Below are 13,897 nucleotides of genomic sequence, written 5' to 3'. Positions count from 1 at the left end.
TGTGACTAGCTAAAGACATCTGACTGAGGAGGTTAGTAAATTAAAGGATATAAAACTGATTCAATTCATTCAGAGATGACTCTCTGAGAGACTGATTCTGAGCAACCAGTTATTTTTTCATTTTTTGTTTTGTTTTATTTTATTTTATTTTTTCAATAATATTTTATTTTCCCAAATATGTATAAAAATAGTTTTCAACATTCAGTTTTGTAAGACTTTGTGACCCAAATTTTTCTCCCTTCCTCCCTTTCTTATCACCCTCCTCCCTGAAATACCAAGTAATCTGATATAGATTAAATGTGTACAATTCTTTTTTTTTTTTTTTTTAATTATAGCTTTTTATTTACAAGATATACGTATGGGTAATTTTTCAGCATTGACAATTGCAAAACTTTTTGTTCCAATTTTTCCCCTCCTTCCTCCACCCCTTCCCCCAGATGGCAGGTTGACCAATACACGTTAAATATGTTAAAGTATAAATTAAATACAACATATGCATACATGCTCAAACAGTTATTTTGCTGTACAAAAAGAATCAGACTTTGAAATAGTATACAATTAACCTGTGAAGGAAATCGAAAATGCAGGTGGACAAAAATAGAGGGATTGGGAATTCTATGTAGTGGTTCATAGTCATCTCCCAGAGTTCTTTCGCTGGGTGTAGCTGGTTCAGTTCATTACTGCTCTATTGGAACTGATTTGGTTCATCTCATTGTTGAAGAGGGCCACATCCACCAGAATTGATCATCATATAGTATTGTTGTTGTGTATAATTCTTTTAAACAGTATTCCATATTTCTCACATTTTGCAAGAAAAATCAGACCCAAAGGAGAAAAAGCCATAAGAGAAAAGCAAACAAAAAGGTAAAAATCCTATGCTTCAATCCATATTCAGTCCCCATAGTTCTCTTTTTGGATGAAGATAACATTTTCCATTTCAAGTCTATTGGAATTGCCTTGAATCATCTCATTGTTGAACAGAGCCAAGTCCATCAGAATTGGTCATCACATAATCCTATTGTTACTGTATGCAATGTTCTCTTGGTTCTGCTGATTTAACTTAGTGAAGTCTGGAAAGACTTGTCTGAAATCATCCTTCTCATTATTTTTCACAGAACAATAATATCCCATTAATTTCACATATTATAACTTATGCAGTCATTCAGAGTGGACAGGCATCAGCTCAATTTTCACTTTATTTCCACTTCATAAGGGCTGCCACAAACATTTTTGCACATATGGGTCCTTTTCCCTCTTTTATTATCAAGCAGTTATTGTAGGAAAGGCACACACATAGCGTCTATCAAACTGTACTCTTTCTAAGATAGGGAACATTTGGAATATTCTATATATAATGCTGGAGTAATTGGAGAAAAGACCCTAGAATAAGACCTAGAATAAAGGACAGGACTTAGGAAGTCAACACCTTGGACTCTGGATCATGAAAGCTTCCATGCTTTCTGCTGGAATAATGTGGGAAGCAGGAACTGATGAAATCCTTCACTTTGACACAGTCATTGACACACTGATTTTATCATCTTACATAGACTTCTGCCTGATGCAACATCTGTCAACTCCTGAATCATTGAAGGAATCTTGATTGCTGATAGAAGGTCACCCAATGGCTCAAGTGATAAATCTTTGGGAATGCTTCCATTCCTCCTAGTATACTCTATGAAGAATACCTGGGTAGAGAAAGAGGAAAATGTGTTTAGCCCCAAAGAGGGATGGTTATAGAACATCTATTTGTATGGCTCATTCTGATTGCATTTGGGTCAGGAGGAGGAGGATGGTAAGCATCTTATTTATCTCTTACCATAAAAATACTGAGTAATACTTAATATAAATGCTTATAAATATTTCCTGGTTCTTACTCATCATTTTTGCTTTGATAAGGGTCTGAATCATTTTCCATTTGTGTTCACAGATGTCAGGAAGAAAAGTGAAATTCAGATTTCACAAAGGAAAGTGTTAAGATTCTTACAAAGTGCTAAGTCATTGGAATAGATATAATTATCAAATTTAGCATGATACTTAACAGTTCTCTAGTTCAGTAATATATTCACATCTTTAAGAGAGCATACTTTTAAGGAGCCTCCCATAAGTTCAGGGAGTAACCACAAGCCACACTCGGAGGTGGAGTCTGATTCTTATACTCTAGGAGATTCAGAATCAAGAGAGTCATTCGAGATTCTACTGTAGTGCTGGCTGGAGACACTTGGACAAGAGCTCTAAGGAACCAAAGAGAGAGCAAGGTCTCCAGAAAGCTAGCTGAACCCCAAGTGAAGGAAATAAGACTTGAAGAAGAAAATAAAGGATCTGGAGATAAGATTTGGAAAGAGACAATAAAGGACTTTAACTCCTGGCTGGATTTGGGATTATTGAACTGAACTGAAACTAAGGCTGCCTCCAGAAACTCCCCAAGAGACCTGCCCCAAGAGAACGATTACATTTTAGAGAAACAGAAGACTACAGGAAAGAAACATTTGCCTGTAGAACAGTTCCATCATTAGAAGGTTCTTCACAATCCTACCTCTCATCTTACCAGATTTAATTTACAATACTTGTTTTCTGACTATTTTTATATTTAGAAGTTGAAGAAGTATTCCTGATGCTTTCACTTCTTTGTCTATTTCTGGTGTTGGAACTTCCTTAATCTGGGGGTCATAAAAAAGCTACTCTCTGCTTCCTAAAAAATATTTTTTAGGTCCCATCTATTATAGGGATGAGGATTTATCATGGAGAATTTTTCCATTTAGTTATATTAAAATGATGATAATACAGAATTGAAATATTTTTTGGATTAATTCTAACAAAATTCTGAATCCTTGTCAATAAGTTTTTGTTTTTATTTTCATTTTAAGAATTATTTTTGTGTGTGTGGTGGTAAAAAAAAATTTAAAAATATCTGTATGGATATTATTTCCTGTCCTCTTTTCTGTCTTCCATGTTTCTCTCCCTGCCCTTCCCCCTCAACCACACACACACACACACACACACACACACACACACACACCCTCTGACCCAGAGTACACAGCCAAGATCTTTTAAATTTTTTTCTGTTTTTCTGGAAAGTTTCTAATAGAATGAAGATTTGTTGGCTCCCTCCCTTATAAAGTTCAAGATCCACCTTCCTTCCCTATCCTTACACTACTAACTCTTGACATACTTGGAGAACTCAAAAGCCAGGTAAATGCTCTGAATATATTATTTTTTAAAATTTTACTCTTATATGGAACCTGTCTGAAATGCATTATAAATGTCATTCACTATTCACTATAGCTGCTGTAATATCCAACAATATTCACACTAAGAGTCACATATGTGTTAGCTTATATGTGCAAGATCTTGTGTGTGTGTGTGTGTGTGTGTGTGTGTGTGTGTGTGTGTGTGTAAGATTGGGATATATCTCATATAATTATACAATTAGAAATATATGGTGGTATGATACATATATTTACATATAATGATATGTGAATCTCAAGTATGTACCATAGCATATTCCATATTCTGTTTCTTTTCCACTAATTTATTCCCTCCTTTATTTATTTTTTTCTTTTCTCTTTTAAAAAGTCTTAGAATGATATCAATTGACATCAGTTTCCTTGTTTTGTTATATATTCTCTACTCCTCAATACTTGTTATAGATATTGAGATTCCGAGAATTATTTCTTTCTACTCTATTAAAATTGTAAAATTCAGGTCCTGTTAATAGCAAAAATGAATTTATATTTATTGGTTTCAGTCCAGTCATCTTTTTTTTTCAAAAATTTCAATACAATTATTGTCTTTATCAGAAATGTTAAAAAGTTTTCCATGACAACAAGTTGGCAGTCTACATATTTTATCTGATCTACAAGATGTCTCAGAATTCTACAAAATGATTATTCTCCAAAGATAAAGTAACTTCAGTTGTTCCATGGTATAAAAGACAAAGAATCCAATAGAAATTAAAAAGAAAATTTCTAGAAAATGATACTTTGCTGACACTCAGCATGCTTCTTCATTTCCAGTGCTACTGGAAGCAAGACTTAACTTCAAAGGCAGATCAATGGATACAATACCGGCATTTAGCAATGTTTTCCCCTTTTCTTTCCAGTGGTATAAAGATCATAATACCAGGCCGCAGAAGTTTGCTTGGACTTCAACAGTTTGACCAAGGCCCTTTAATAGCACGAGCCTGTTGGGTCTGAATCCTCACCAGCTCTTTGTCTTTGACCAAAATATTTACCCTGAATCTGGACCAATATACTTAACTCTAAAATGAGAATAATAAGAGGTTTTTATATTCCAATGTGGTTTTTAGAATCCAAGAAGATACAATATTATCTATTAATTATCAATATTAATTATCATGCTTTCTGAAACATAATGCTAGTTATTTTATTAAAGCTAATCTTATATTTTTATAATCATTAATTTATAACTCCATGAAAAATGTATTAATCTCCTTGCTATTCTATAATCTTTCTAACATGTGATTACCCTCATGAATGTTATTTTTTAGTCATTACTAGTTTTCTGTTTGATCTATATTTTCATTTATATATGCTATAGTTTTTATTATTCTTTATTTTTAATCCACTCCTAATTTAGGTAATATTGAGTATTTAAATGTAGGGTTTTTTGTTTTGTTTTGTTTTGTTTTTTACTATTGATATTTTTGTGATATAATCATTACTCATAATAAGGTATTAGGTCTGCTTCCTTTGCCTGTGGCAGTCCTTTTAATAATTACATCTCAGCTCTTCTGGAGCCCAAGAAATTTCCTCTTCTCTTGGAGTCTTGCTAATGACTTGATTCTTGTCATTATTTATTAATAATTGAAAATAGGGAATTCTCCATCAGTGGTAATTCTTGAAGACATTTTCAGCTGGGGCAAAAGTTTAATTTTTTTAGACACGTCTGTTTTTGACTTGGCAGACTAATGTCACTGGTGCTGCCTGTGACATGATAATCACACCTCTGGAGATGGATGGGCTCGGATAATTGTCTTTATAACTGGGATTTACCTGTACTGTCACATATGCACACACAAGAACAAAGTGACACAATCTGTTTGGTTCAGCCCTTTTCTCCATCCTAGAAGCACAGAACAGTCAGATGAGTATCTTCTTCTATCTCAGTTTTACATCTAGGGACTTAGAAGCAGAAATTACTTTCCCCAAAAAACATTTAGAGAGTTAGAGTGTTGTTCAGGCCTTGTCTGCAAGGGACAAGAAAGATACCTTGAAAAGGCTGTGGAGCAGGCCATGGGATTTTTCCTTGGAATCTTACTACATCCCTGTCTTTATTGATATTTGCTCCACTTTTCCATGACCTTATCATCTTTCATAGGCAATTTTTCAACAGCCCATTACTGTTGTCCTTGGCTTGAGAGTAATGTATATGTTTTGTTCACACACATTACTTCTCTGATATTTTGGGCTTTTACAGTTACTATTCCTATCTTCTCTAGATTCTGAGTATGGTGCCTTTCTAAATCAGAATGAAACTTGTTTTTCTTCTGCCTCTATTCCCTGCTCTTTGCCTCCTCTTCCTTCTTCTTCCTTTTCCTTCCCTTTCTACTTTTAATTTGTCTCTCTCTTCTCCTGAGCAGCTCTGATTGATGCTTATTGCCTCTAGCTTTCCTGCTTTGAGGAACCTCTGAAACCTTTGTCTTTATTCTGTTAATGCTTCCTTTTTTTGTCTATTGTTTATCCTACCTTTTGTGGTATTTTAAAATGTCCAAGAGTTTTTGGATAATTTATTCATTTATTAATAATGCCAGCAGGGTACCATTAAAAGGATAGCAATTTGGTGGACAGACATGTTTATATACCCTTCAGAAAAGTAGATGGACCATAGACCATCAAATAGTAATCAAATCTAGTTAATGTGATTGGAGGTGGATTATATTAAAATGAAAGATTGAGTATCTTTTGGATAGGAAAAGTATCTTTGCATCATACTGTCCATAGTTTTAGGTTATCAGTTCAAAAAATGTATGCCTTACCCAAGCATGAGCAGAATAGTATGGTCTTCTCTAATTTAGATTAAATTCCTTGTAAGACTGGAGGTAGTCTGACTGATATTCAGTCACTGCCATGTGGATGTGAATTTCTACTGTATTTCATCATTCCTCCTCCCTTGGATTCCAGTTTATTTGGACATAGTTCAGCTCTTTGTCTGGTGCCCTCTTAGCTGAGTACTATCTTCTCTGAAGATTCTAATTCCCCCATGTGAGCCTCAGTTTCTTCCTCCAAACACATCAATATATCTACCATTGTCCCCCCTGTGTAAATATTCTCCAACTTTGCTTAAATCATTTGTAAGTCAAAGATTAGGAGTGGGCGTAGATATATTAATGAATTTGGGTCCCAATAGCTTGAAGGGGGAATGATATAGTATGCCTCCTAGGGAAGATATAGCAATAATAGGCCTTAATCCTAAGGCCATCTGGTCTTGGGAGTGCTATAGTTCCACAAACAATGGTGGCTGCCCAATAACAATCTATTGGTTAATAATAATAAGTTTCTGAGAAAATAATAAGGTATAGCAGACCACTCTTCCACTTCACCTCTAAGCCATAAAATCCAATAATGAAGTGCATACAAGATCACTTCTCAACTATTATCTCTAATATTATTCCTTAGTTCTATCTCTAAAACATAAAATTAGCATATCAGTGTGATGAAGCACCTGATCTTTTTCCTATAAATCTATTTTCTTCCTTCCTTCCTTCCTTCCTTCCTTCCTTCCTTCCTTCCTTCCTTCCTTCCTTCCTTCCTTCCTTCCTTCCTTCCTTCCTTCCTTCCTTCTTTCCTTCCTTCCTTCCTTCCTTCCTTCCTTCCTTCCTTCCTTCCTTCCTTCCTTCCTTCCTTCCTTCCTTCCTTCTTTCTTTCTTTCCTTCTTTCCTTCCTTTCTTTTTGGCTGAGACCATTGAGGCTAAGTGACTTGCCCAGGGTCACACAGCTAGGAAGTGTTAAATGTCTGGGACCAGATTTGAATTCAGGTCTTCCTAACTTTAGGGCTGGTGCTCTATCTTCTGTGTCACTAGTTGTCCCTATAAATCTATTTTCTTGCTCCTGGTTCTTTCCTAAATTCTTTTGGAACTTAGCCTACTTTAATTAGTACTACAATTACAAGAAACTGCTCTTTCACTTGGAGATGGGGCTGAGCCCTCAAATTTTTTTTTTTTTTGAGACAGTACAACACCATCTGGAAGCACAACCTTTTTTGGGGGCTCCTTCAAACCCCAACAAGTTTAACAAACTTCCTCTTATCAATACCTACAAGCTTGGCAAACTTTCTTAATTACAATTTCAATGTTGTTCATGGATGTGGAGTTGTAGTTTGTTTCACCAACTGATTGACGCCCCATATTGTCCCCTTCATTCCTCTGACATTTGGTCTACCTAGGAACTGCTATCAAATAGAAGGGCAGAGACAAAGCTCTGATATCTTAATCTCAATATGCACTTCACCAGACATACTCTCTACCATAGAAATTAATGACTAAGGAGCTCCTTCTTTACATGTATTTTAGTAATCAACTGTTGCTGTTGTATTGCTTGGGGACTGCAAAAAATGCAGAATGCTGCTTATTGGATATGCAATCTCCTCCAACTCTGTGGTAGGGGCTATTCTTATCCCCATTTTACAAATGAGGGAACTGAGGTAGACAACAGTTAAGTGACTTGCCCAGGATCATACAGCTAGTAAATTTCTGAGGCTGGATTTGAAATTAGGTCTTCTTGAATGAATGGATTGCCCATAGGTCTAATGAAGAAGGATTTCTAGAAGTATGGAATTTCTACATCCTTCATAGTAACATGTTAACACTATGAGAGGTACATAGGAACCAAATCAGATTAAGGGAAGAGAAGATTCACATTTCATCTCTCTCTTGGGGCACTTGCTTTGTGACTGGAATGGAAAGTGGAATTAATTACCTACACTATTTAAAATATTATCTATCTGTCTCTCTCTTCTTCTCCTGTCTCTCCTTCTTCCACTTCCTCTTTTTCTTCCCCCTTTATCTCCTCTTCCTCCTCTTCTTTTTCCTCCTCTTCTTCTTCCTTCTCTTCTTTTTCCTCCTCCTCCTTTTCCTTGTCCTTCTTCATCTGCTATTACTATTGATATCTCTCTGACTTTCTCTGTACCTATGATGAGGTTTAGAATTGGGGTAACTAAATGAATTTGGGGTTTAATTGAGGTCTAGTGGCAGGTTCGGGGTACAGGTGATGTGGGTTGTGTTCCCTTTAAGAAATTAATCCTTTCAGATTAATTTATTCCTTTCAGATTCCCAGCCCCTCCGAGCTGATGCATTATCAATTCAAGAAACTTGGGCCTTTGATTTCCAAATCCTGTCAAAAGCATCCTTTTCAATTCCAATAGGAGACCCAGGCTCTCACAACTCCCACCCAGATCTGAGCCAACTTGGGACTCCACCCATAGGCTCCTTTAGCTAAATCTCTTATTATAAAAGAGCCAAGCTGGAGTTCTCTCTTTGCAGAGGTCCCTAACATGGCAGCCTTAGGCCTGGCATGGAAAGGATCTCTACCCATTGGAACACTGATTCCGGTGCCCTCTTACCTCTACCTTCACCTTTTACTAACTAAACTTTGCTTCCAAATCCCACAATAAACCTCTTATCAATCTAGGTTTTCAGGTCTGTAAATTCCTTTACAGAGGACTCTTGCACCTCTACTATACCTCCTTGAACTCTATATCTTTGCGCTGAATCCAAAGGGATTGCAGGAAAGCTCTATTTGACTCCCTGTATCCGGAACCTGCTACTAGACCTCACTTAAACCTAATTTCATTTAGGTACTCCTTATCTAGTTATCATCACAGGGAGTCAAACCCTCTGCAAAGAGAGGGTTCCAGCTTGGCTCTTTTATAATGAGAGATTTAGCTAAAGGGGCCTATGGGTGGAGTAACAGGCTCCGGATCTCCTATTGAAATTCAAAAGGGTGCTTTTGACCAGGATTTGTGAATCAAAGATCCTAGCTTCTTGAATTGATAATGCATCAGCTAGGAGGGGCTAGGAATCAGAAAGGAATAAATCAATCTGAAAGGATTAGTTTCTTTAAGGGAGCACAACCCACATCACCTACATCTGTCTCTGTTTCTCTCTCCCTTTCTCTCTGCCTCTCTGTTACTGTCTCTGTATCCTGTACCTGTGAATTTCTCTCTCTTTCTCATGCTAAAATGTTGACTTACTTTTCAGATGAACACATTCAGCCACATTTCTCCCATTTTTGAACTTGTAAAAGAGGTTTTTAAATTGAAGTACTATATTAAAATTCATCTCAATATATTTGTCCTAATGTTTTGTTTATTATGAACTTTTTGTATCCTGAATCTTTCTTCCTACATATTTGCTTCTCTCTTCAAATTTTGTATAATATGTAGAGTTCAGTAGAGATAATAATTAAGAATTCATGGTATCTGATGGATTGTTCACATAGATGCTGAAGTCAATAGAGTTGATGAAAGAAGAGAAAATCCATAACAAAATGTAAGCTAGGTAATGCAGCCATCAAGCAAATTGAAAATGGATTATCTAGAGTATTATATAACAGTATGTAATGAAATGTGGAAGGATGGTAGTGATAGATGACATGAACTGCATTTGAAGAGGTAAAGGATGATGGTTTGATGCTTTGCAGATAGTATACCAAAATCAAATTTAACTTTTTCTTTCAATGTAGAAAACTTTTGAGTTCTTGAGGGAGCTAGGGGTCTCAATTGATAGACCAAATATAAAGTTAGAAAATCCTATTTTAAACATTTACTAGCTGTGTGGAAAAGTTCCTTAGTTTCCATCTGCCTTAGTTTCCTCCTCCACAAAATGGGCATGATAATAGCACCTATTCTCACAAGGTTGTTGTGTACTTAAAATGAGATAATATTAGAAACCTTAAAGCACTATATAAATGCTAATTATTATAGATTGGAATTCAAATCCTAGCTGACACTTGTAATCTGTCCTTAACCTCTCTGTGTTTCAGTTTCATTATTTCTGAAATGGGAATAATATTTGTACTACTTGTATCACAAAACTGTGAAGAAAGCACCTTGTGAACCTTGAAATGCCATATGTAATGTGAGCTGTTTTACTGTTGTTATCCCTATTCCTTAGTTGCTATTTTTGGTGTTGTGAAGACAGTCTAATCAGGTTATATCTTTCTTCAAAATAACTATTATTAGCTAAATCCAGAATTTCACAAATAAAGTTTTGAGATATTGTTTGATACTTTAGTTAACTTTCTCTGGGAACAGATGTTGTTTTTCTTTGTGAATATTTTAAAATATATATATCAGATTTATTTAGCACTAATTATCTTACCAGGTTCATTAATTTTTTTTTTTTTTTACTTTTTTAATATTAGTTCTAGGATTGCTGCAGATTAATCAAGAAACTGGAAAAAATCATTATTCCAATTTAATATCCAAACTGACAAAAACCCTTTCATTATAACCTCCCAGGCACATTGGAGACCTGTTGGCCAAGGGATGTTTCTGCAGATTCTGGGCTAATAATGACTGAAGCCAAAGACTATTGATATCGGATCAAAGCCAACTGAGGGAAAGGTTTTTATTGGTATAACACAAGGTTTTTTTCATGACCCTCTTAGACAAAAGATTTTTGTCCCCTTATATTTTTCAAGCACTTTCCTCTAAACAGTAATGTGAGCTCATATAAGCATTATCATTCTTATTTTAGTGATGAAGAAACTAAGGCTGACAAATGAAGTGACTCTCCATGTTGAGGTCACAACTAATTGATTAAGTATCTGAATTCAGATATCCTGATTCTAAATTCAGAGCTCTATGCACTAGGCCATTTTATTTTTCAGCATTTTGACAACTTGTATGTTTATAAAATATGTATATATATATATATATGTATATATATATACATATATATATACATATATATATATATATATATATATATATATAAAATTAAACTTACAGAAAACAAACCATTTAACCTCTTAGTGTCTCAGATAACTTTTTAAGATTATAAATTCAAAAATTTGTGTTAGTCTGCATCAGTACATAGAGTATAGAGTATTCTTTTATTTTTTGGAGACGATCAGGGTTAAGTGACTTGCTCAGGGTCACGTAGCTAGTAGATATCAAAGGCCAGGTTTAAACTTAGGTCCTCTTGATTATAGGGCTGATGCTGTAAGGTGCATCCTTGATGGTAATTCCCTACATTAAGGAAATCATAAATCTGGTTCAGTCAAAAAATATATTAGACTGCCTTTTTTTCTCAAAAAAATTAGAAAAGATCTGAATTCCTTTTTTAAAAAAAGCTAGGGATTTTAGTCAACAATATAATGTCTACCAACAAAATGAATGTATACATATTTATTGATTTTTTTAGTCTGTCAAAAACTATTTTCCCCAAAATTTTATTAAATAAAATTTGTCATCAAGCTAGAGATAGTATGGTGTAGTACATAGAGAGCCAGCTTCAAAGTCAGGAAAGGAGTCTTACCTTTGACAAAAACTTACTCTTTGACCCTCGATAATTCACCTAACTTTTCTTCTTTTTTTCTTCTTTTTTGCTGAGGTAATTGAAGTTAAGTGACTTACCCAGGGTCACACAACCAGGAAATGTTAAGTGTCAGAGACCAGATTTGAACTCAAGGTCCTCCTGACTTCAGGGCTGGTGCTCTATCCACTGCACCCCCTAGCTACCCTCACCTTACTTTTCAGTGCTTAGACTAAGTGATAAAACAGATGCAGACCTACATTGGTAGAGGGAGTTTTCACAATGGGAAGTCCCCTATAGCTATGAAATAACAGATCTGTCTTTATTCATATTTATTAATCTTAAAGTATCTTTGAGAAATAAATTTAGCTGTTTGGGATCTTTGAATAATACTTTTGATTACCTGGCTTTCTGTTAACAGATTTTCACTTTAAGAATTGGCAGAATCATAAAATCTCAGAGGCATTGAATCATAGTTCTGAGCTTTCTGCATCAGGTTTTAAGGAGAGACAGTGGTCAAGGTGATAGTAATGTGTGAATTTATCTTGCACACTCTGCTTCTATCTCTTCCTTAGTAATCCTGCTATCCCACAGCTGGTCCCTCTGCCCTGCATGATTTGTGTTTATTTGTTTGTTTTGTTCAGGTAATTGGGGTTAAGTGACTTGCTCAGGGTCATAGAGCCACTGTCAAGTGTCTGAGATTGGATTTGAACTCAGGGTTTCCTGACTCCAGAGCCAGTGCTTTATCCACTATACCGCCTAGCAGCTGATAGGAATGCTGATGTCTTTTCCATAGGATTTGCTTCCCAAGATGATGGTTGTGAGATCTGGGCTGAAAGTTGATTTGCCAATAAAACAAGGGGCTACTGTATCTATGAAGAGAGTCCTCACACAATGAAAGCACAGAAACTTGAAGGCATCCCCAAGTTCAACAGTCTTTAGTAAGATTCTATATCCATCACTAATCCTCTAATAATTTAGTAGCATGGTGACTACTTGCCTCAAATCACAATAATACAATGTTCTCACCTGCTTTAGTGCTTTCGGGTTCTGTACAGGCTTATACTCTTTTATGCAGGTAGTCTAGAGCACCCCCTACCCCCCAAAATGTGTTATCCTGAACAAGACTCCCAAATCTAACTCAAATGGCAAATTCTACATTTCTGATGCAATGGCCATATTTAATCTAGGGATCTTTCTCTAATAATGTTTCTCCCCTTTCCTCTCTCATAATCACACCTGAAAATGCCAAAGTGTTTTTATTTTTGTTTTTTTTCCTCAAAAACCCTTGCAAGCACTTAAGTTAACAAACATGTCATAAAAAGAATAGGGTTTGGTTTTTTTTTTTTTTTTTTTTTTTTGAGATAAAAACAAAAATGAAAAGGACTAATTTCTGATCCCTTCAACTGGAAGCCTCCTTTCCCTGTGCACAAGGCTGACTCACAATGTCTGAAAGCTATAAAGTCCCTACATAACAACTGAAATTACAGCTCTCAAAATTGGTGCAAGAGTCAGTTAATAAATATTTATAAAGCACCTATTATGTGCTTGAAATCCTGCTAAGTACTGAGGTCACAAATTTGGTGCCTTATCCTGGTTTTTGTGTGGTTTCAGTAGTTCAATAGCAATTTCCTTTCAGCAGTCCATGTCTTTCAGCATGGTACTGGCAGACAGGTGCAGCTCTCACCTGGTGGGCCCCACTCAGCTTAGAAACAGCTGCCAGCATGACTCCATTGTTTTGGTGCATATTCAGACTTACTTTTGTAGTCTCTTGGTGTGGCTGGACATCTGCTGCCATTTACTCTATCTCTATGTCTGTGTGTCTGTTTTTTTCCTCTCTCTTTTCCCCCTGCCTCCCTTTCTCTTTGTCTGTTTTTTTACCTGTCCCCCCTCTCCTACAGGTTGTTCCTAATTGCCTTTTTTGTCCCTCATGATCACTGAATCTGAAGCTCTTGTTTTCCTATGTAAGCATCCTTAAACTTTGCTCCATTCTAGGAGGCAGAAAGGATAACTAACTCTCTCTGCTTGCAAGATTTGTGTAGTAGACATGAAATATGTAATGAGTTGAATTACTATATTAAATTTAATGAAATTGAAATCTTATTTGTGGCTTAGAAATATACAACAAAGGGAGCATTTGATTCCTTTTGGACTAGACTTGTCAGTTAGATATAAGGATTAGATCTATGATTTCACTGTTGTAAAAAAAAAAAAAAATCCTGGATGATTAAAAAACTAGCGCGAACCTCTTAAACTTCAGAGTCTTTGAGAACTGTCTTGGTTTGTGTCAGATGGTAAAACTTAAACCCAGATCTTTCAGGTAAACTTTTTAGCCTACAGCTTTTTAAACTATAGTTTGTGATTCTATATGGGATCTCAAAACTGAATACAGGGAGTCATGAA

At 35.6% G+C, this 13,897-nt stretch overlaps 1 protein-coding gene across 2 annotated transcripts in view; it reads right to left on the bottom strand.

Annotated features, from left to right (window-relative positions):
- Positions 1-375: 375 nt before the first annotated feature.
- The window catches only part of XKR4 (XK related 4), a 517,176-nt gene continuing 503,654 nt past the window's right edge, over positions 376-13,897 (bottom strand). Inside the window, exon 6 of one of the 2 annotated variants that reach the window (XR_012484231.1) lies at positions 376-1,685. The gene's annotated coding sequence lies outside the window, so the exon portion shown is untranslated. The remainder of the gene's footprint in view (positions 1,686-13,897) is intronic. The other variant, XR_012484232.1, reaches the window with a different exon arrangement.

This window comes from Sminthopsis crassicaudata, chromosome 1, assembly GCF_048593235.1.
Source record: "Sminthopsis crassicaudata isolate SCR6 chromosome 1, ASM4859323v1, whole genome shotgun sequence".
Lineage (NCBI taxonomy): Eukaryota > Metazoa > Chordata > Mammalia > Dasyuromorphia > Dasyuridae > Sminthopsis > Sminthopsis crassicaudata.
The sequence above is the reverse complement of the archived record's forward strand: the minus strand, read 5'-3'. Positions and strand labels throughout refer to the sequence as shown.